This window comes from Microcaecilia unicolor, chromosome 10 (assembly GCF_901765095.1).
Source record: "Microcaecilia unicolor chromosome 10, aMicUni1.1, whole genome shotgun sequence".
Taxonomy (NCBI): domain Eukaryota; kingdom Metazoa; phylum Chordata; class Amphibia; order Gymnophiona; family Siphonopidae; genus Microcaecilia; species Microcaecilia unicolor.
Window position 1 is genome coordinate 28,729,820 of NC_044040.1, and position 6,148 is coordinate 28,735,967.

At 41.0% G+C, this 6,148-nt stretch overlaps 1 protein-coding gene across 1 annotated transcript in view; it reads right to left on the reverse strand.

Annotated features, from left to right (window-relative positions):
* Positions 1-6,148, reverse strand: part of CCDC146 (coiled-coil domain containing 146) — a 221,081-nt gene that overhangs the window by 145,834 nt on the left and 69,099 nt on the right. The gene's annotated exons all lie outside the window — the stretch shown is intronic.

The window sequence follows — 6,148 nt, forward strand, 5'->3', positions numbered from 1 at the left end:
TATTAACATTTCTGGATATATGTTTAATCAGGCAGCAGTCATTCTGGCTGGTTAAATAACGCTGAATACTGGGGTGGGGGGGGGGATGTTTATGGAATAGGGGCATAAGTCTGTTACATGTACAACTCCAAATTAGCACCAATTATTGGTATCTATCACCATTTGCCAGTTTAATGCCAATTAGCTAATTAGGTTACACATGTAACTGGCCCTCTTCTAGAAGACACTCAATTGTGCGATTAAGTTTGGGTGCCATTTATAACATTTTAGGGAAAGTGCTCCACTGCTGCTTCTGAAGCCTTCTTGGTGCCAAATCTCATAGTTTGTATCGTGGCTCCTCATATGTACTGTAAGCTGTGAATCCTGCGTTTGAAATTTGGTTTCCTGCTACAGTGTTTTTTACAGGGAGGTTGACAAGCATGGAGAGAAGTCAGCAGTGGCAAGTGAGAAAATAGGAAGTGTGTTGTTTTGAAATAAGCATACAGGAGGATAAAGATAGAAAAGAGGCTGAGCAGGCATTCTGAGATTAAGAAGCAATAGTGCTGAAATTGTATCAGGGATGGTGTGAAGAAAGAACAGATGTAATAAAGTGTGATGCTTCTGAGAAATTACGAAAGGTAATTTGACACAACCGCTGCATGAAAAACAAAAAGAGACAGATATCTTATTATGTACAACACTCATGCTATGCAAACTTATTACACAATCCCATAGTCATCATGTAATAAGTCGTGGAGGGGCATAATTGAACATGAACGTCCAACTCCATGGGCGTCTATCTCCGAGAACGGGTATGTGAAGGGGCAGGACAAACCGTATTTTTGAAAAAAATGGGCGTCCATCTTTGTTCCGATAATATGGTTTCTGCCAGCCAAATGCATCGGATTTGTGCAGATTTGAGCTGGGCGGTATTGTTTTTCAGCGATAATGGAAATTGAAGGCGCCCAGCTCAAAAACGACCAAATCCAAGGCATTGGGTGGTGGGAGGGGGCCAGGATTCGTAGTGCGCTGGTCCCCCTCACATGCCAGGACACCAACCGGGCACCCTAGGGGGCCCTTGTAACAATTTAAAAAAAAAAGTTAACTACCTCCCAAGTCCATAGCTCCCTTCCCTTGGGTGCTGAGCCTCCCAAATCCCCCCCAAACCCACTCCCCACAACTCTACACCATTACCATAGCACTTATGGCTGAAGAGGGGCACCTAGATGTGGGTACAGTGGGTTTCTGGTGGGTTTTGAGGGCTCCCATTTACCACCACAAGTGTAACAGCTAGGGGGAATGGGCCTGGGTCCACCTGCCTGAAGTCCACTGCACCCACTAACAACTGCTCCAGGGACCTGCATACTGCTGTGATGGAGCTGGGTATGACATTTGAAGCTGGCATACAGGCTGGCAAAAAAAAGTTTTTAAAGTTGTTTTTTTTGGGTGGGAGGGGGTTAGTGACCACTGGGGGAGTCATGGGTGGTCATCCCTGATTCCCTCCAGTGGTCATCTGGTCCTTTAGGGCACTTTTTTGGGACTTGGTTGTGAAAAAACAGGGTCCAAAAAAAGTGACCCAAATTCACGCTAAAACGCCTTTCTTTTTTCGATTATCGGCCGAGGACGCCCATCTCTCCTCGGCCGATAAACACGCCCCAGTCCCACCTTCACTACGCCTCCAACACACCCCTGTCAACTCTGGCCGTTTCCGCGACGGAGTGCAGTTGAAGACGCCCAAAATCGGCTTTCGAATATACCGATTTGGGCACCCATGGGAGAAAGACGCCCATCTCCCGAATTGGGTCGAAATATGGGCATCTTTCTCTTTCGAAAATAAGGCAGATAGTAACATAGCACATGACAGCAGATAAAGACCTATATGGTCCATCCAGTCTGCCCAACAAGACAAACTCATTATATAAGGTTTGGGAGAGCAGTTGAGCTTGCCACCACATTGCTGGTATTCGACTACCTCACCACCTGGATGAGCCAAATTCAAGACCCCTGATGACGCTTTTATAGCGAAACATGAGCATGTTGGGTCCTGGTCGTATGGTGGAATACCAAAAGAATATGAAAGAGTGAAACTCTAAAAAGAAGTGCAATAATGGTTTCAAAAAATATATATATCTGGAATATTTGATACTGTTAACAGTGAAGATGGGCATCTTGGATATTTATGACTGACATCATCATTGACTGCCCATGATTTATCACTGATATTATGATGGTCTGTTGTAAGAAAGAACATTATTACTCCACAAAGCTGATGATTTTGATTCATTGAAAGTGATTCGAAGTAAGGTTGCTTTGGTGGGAGACTTCAGAGCACTGGACTGACAAGTGACTAAGAGGCATATTTTCAAAGCACTTAGCCTTCCAAAGTTCCATAGGTTTCTATGGAACTTTGGAAGGCTAAGTGCTTTGAAAATGAGCCCATAAAAGAACTATGATCTCATATTGATGCAAAACATCGCCAGATATATGTTATTTAATGTTGTACTGTAATAGTATTTTGGAGAATTGTGTGTAATTTTAAATGTGTTGGTGAATGTGAGTGTGTATGGATTAATTGGGTGTAACTATGGGTTAAGGGAACGGATTTATTTTAGGAAAATTATATTGATTTATTAATAAAGAATTTTTTTAAATGTTAAAGGGTTTCTAGAGAGTAATTAGTATAATATGTGTAACCAATTATATAGTTTGGACCTAGATTGAGTTTGTGATTATATAAGGTATGTGACACTTCATATGTATACCAGATCTTGATTTGTCCTTGCCGTTTTCAGGGCATAGATCGTAGAAGTCTGTTCGGCAAGGTCTGCTTTGCATGGCGAAGACGCTCACCCTGAACTGTTCTGACCAAGTGAGACCTACACCTTTGTGTGAAACTAGATGGAATAATTACCATTCGTTTTTTTTTCTGCTTGAAAATACCATTCCCAGAAAATAAATTATATGTTGAAAATTACACGTCAGGACCGGACAATTACTTAGTTTAAAGGCATAACAGAATTATAGCTCGAGTAATGGGTTTTAGTCTTCATCAGTCTGAACACGTGTCAGACCTTTATAACACATTTAAAGAAGCATATGTATATAAGTGTATACTGAGACAGATCAAAGGACCATCAAGACCAGTATCCTGTGTCTAAAACTGGCCAATCCAGGTCACAAGTATCTGGCAAGATCCCAAAGAAGATTTTATGTTTCAAATATACCCAGTTAAATGTAACCAGATGTCTTTATCTGTTTACATTGAAGACAGGTACTTCATCCAACCAGACAAAACCAGTGAACTCTTAAGTAGATAGTACTGAATATCGGTGTTAGCAAAGCATGTGTAAAACATTTTTTTATGTTTTTACATTATTTTTATTATATTTTTTTGCAACTTTTTTGTTTTTTAGTTCATCAGTTTGGATGACATAAAGGGCCCTGTTTACAAAGGCACACTAGTGTTTTTACCTAAACTTGAACCTTCTCCTCCTCTGGACTACCTCTGCTTTGTTTTGCTGCTTTAATTTTTAACTGGCCACAACTTACTTTAAGCAGTAACTTCTAGCTGGATACCCAGATGTCCAGACAAAAGTTATCTGGTGGTCAGAGCAGAAAATTTGAAACTGAATATTTGTCTGATTAACTCCTAAAGCTGAATAGCGACCCCTAAAGGTCTGATTCATCAAGAACTCTTTCCAGAGAATAAGAGGAAGGGGCTCCCAGTAAAAAGTGGCCTTAGCGTGTCCTAATGCAGGTCTTTCCGTTGCGCTAAGGCCATTTTTACAGCTGGGGTATAATGGCCAAATTTTCTTTTTTTTCAAATTAATGGCCACGTGCTAATTTTCGCCATTAACCCATGGCCATTAGCATGCGAGCCCCTTCTGCCACCCATTGTGTAGGTGGTATGGGTTCACACTCTAAGCACGCGCTAATTGATCAGCATAAAGCATGCTCACTCTCCACCCCCAGATATGCCCTCTGCTCCAAAAAATAAATTGTATTGTTTAGCGTGTGGTTAGCACATGCACATCCCAAAATTACCACAGGACACCATGTTATGCCATTTTTAAAATGATTTAATTCTTTATTATTTATCAATTATTATACAGCAAAAACAATATAATATTGCAATTTGTAATAGTCTACAAGCCATTATTTCTATTAACATAAGTTGAAATTATTCTTATTTCTTTCAACCTAAAAAAAAAAAAAAAAAGAAGTAATAATGATACAAAAATAAGAAAAATTATTCTAATTCATATTAAATCAAAAAGCTGGGAATGCTGCTGACCTAAAGTTTTCCTCCAATCTATCTTACAGTGTACATTCTGTTACTTGACTATCACATTTACATTCATCTCTTCCTTAGATACCAGGAAATTTTCTGTTTAGGTTCAAAGAATTGAACATTTTTTGACTGATACAATATCTGACATATACATGGAAACTTAAGCACAAAATTTGCCCCTAGGGCCAATGTCCTTTGACGCATTGCTAAAAAAGCTTTGCGTCTCTTCTGCGTGTCTCTAGCGAGATCCGGATAAATTCTTATCTTTGATCCTAAAAACAGTCTGAAGAAAAGTCTCAGAACAGTGTTACTATCCATTTCTAGAGCAAAAGACACCAATGCTGTAGTTCTTTGGGTAATTACATCCAGTGATGATTCAATAAAGGATGTTAGGTTCATATCCTCTTTCATTTGTGCTTGGGAAATTCCAGCAAGATCTTTATTACTCTGAATATATTGTATCTGTACAATGGGAGGTAATAAATCCCTCGACATCCCTAATACCTCAATTAAGTATTTTTTTTACCATCTCCAAAGGTGTTACCAATGGAGACCTAGGGAAGTTAGTAAATCTCAAATTAAGTCTCCTGGATTGATTCTCTAGGTATTCTAATCATCTTAAAGTAAAACATATCTCAATCTTCACCTTCCCAATTGCAAAGGTCTCAAATACAAAACCTACTACGCATCCAACTTCTCCGTTATAGGTAGCCAACTCTGGAACGCCATACCAAGATCCATCCGAACAACCAGCGAACACCTACCCTTCCGAAAGCTGTTGAAAACTTACCTCTTCAAACAAGCCTATCCAAACGACCCAACTTAATTTAGGAACCTAATCCACACCACTAACATTAACCATACCTCAATCCTCCCCCCACATCTCTTCCTCTTGTCCTACTCTATTCAACTGTGTTATTTCTGTGATACTTTGTAATCCGTACATTGTAAGCCGCACTGAACCTGCTATTGAGCGGGAAAGAGCGGGGTATAAATGCTACAAATAAATAAAATAAATAAATAAATTTGACTCCGATTTTCAAGTTGGTGTACATTTTTTCCCATTTGTTCCATCTCAGAAATCTGTTGTGTGTTTATTTGCTCTTGGAATAGCACTGCTTCTGATAGAACCTTAATCTCTACCGAATACTGTGTTATTAAAGTTTGTAAAGAGGAATGGAGATTGAAAGTCAAGTCCCAGAGTGACTCCATTGTCACTATGGCTGGTTTGTTAATTAACCCTGGTAGAGAAACAGGAGTGAGGGTTTGGAGGAATCTGGTTCAAACTAGAAAGTATTTTTGAAGGACATTTCAAATTGTAAGCCTACCAGACCTTCTTCCACCATCTCTGGCATGGACGGGCTCCCTCCCTGCAATTTCTGCTCCTCTTCTGGAAGCTGAATTGCAGTCTCCAGATCCATGCCTCCTCCTCCTGGCTGCGGGGGAGCCAGCCGCACATACAATGGGGCTCAGGGAAACCCCGTCTTCACTGCTGGCCAGTTCAAGAGTATCGGCACCTGTAGCGGGGGAAGATTGTCTAGGTCCCGTCTTAACCCCATATCGCTCCAGCGTCGCTTGCTGCGGAGGGTGAGTTCCAGTGGGAGTTGAGGGAACTTCTCTCACTTTCCCTCTTCTTTTCCCCATCTTGCGAGGGTTTCAGATTCCTCCTAAGCTGCGATTCGGAGCATTTTCTGAGGACGACTGGTGCAGCGACACTGCGCCGCCATCTTGGATCCTCACCCCCCCCCCCCCCCCCCCCCCGTTATGCCATTTTTGCCGTGGTAAGCACACATTAGTGCTTACCAGAGCTTTATAAAAAGGCCCCATAGTGAATCAAGCCCTAAATTAGCTTCCAAACTATAAAAAGTCAATATTAAA